Here is a 287-nt window from a genome sequence, read left to right as displayed (position 1 = left end):
TTATTGTGTGGACAGGAAGAGAAATGGGGCAGGAGTGATCCTGAAGGAGGAGCTGGTGGGGAATGTTTTAGAGGTGAAAAGAGTGTCAGACAGGGTGATCAGTTTGAAGTTGGAAATTGAAGGGGTAATGTTGAATGTAGTCAGTGGTTATGCTCCACAAGTAGGGTGTGAGTTAGAAGAGAAGGAGAGATTCTGGAGTGAGTTAGATGAGGTGATGGAGAGTATTCCCAGAGGGGTGAGAGTGGCAATTGGGGCAGACATCAACAGGCATGTTGGTGAGGGGAACA

At 47.4% G+C, this 287-nt stretch overlaps 1 protein-coding gene across 3 annotated transcripts in view; it reads right to left on the bottom strand.

Annotated features, from left to right (window-relative positions):
• The window catches only part of eif2ak4 (eukaryotic translation initiation factor 2 alpha kinase 4), a 35,210-nt gene that overhangs the window by 23,322 nt on the left and 11,601 nt on the right, over positions 1-287 (bottom strand). The window lies entirely within an intron of this gene.

The sequence above is a fragment of the Monopterus albus genome, unplaced genomic scaffold, assembly GCF_001952655.1.
Source record: "Monopterus albus unplaced genomic scaffold, M_albus_1.0 scaffold400.1, whole genome shotgun sequence".
NCBI lineage: Eukaryota > Metazoa > Chordata > Actinopteri > Synbranchiformes > Synbranchidae > Monopterus > Monopterus albus.
The sequence above is the reverse complement of the archived record's forward strand: the minus strand, read 5'-3'. Positions and strand labels throughout refer to the sequence as shown.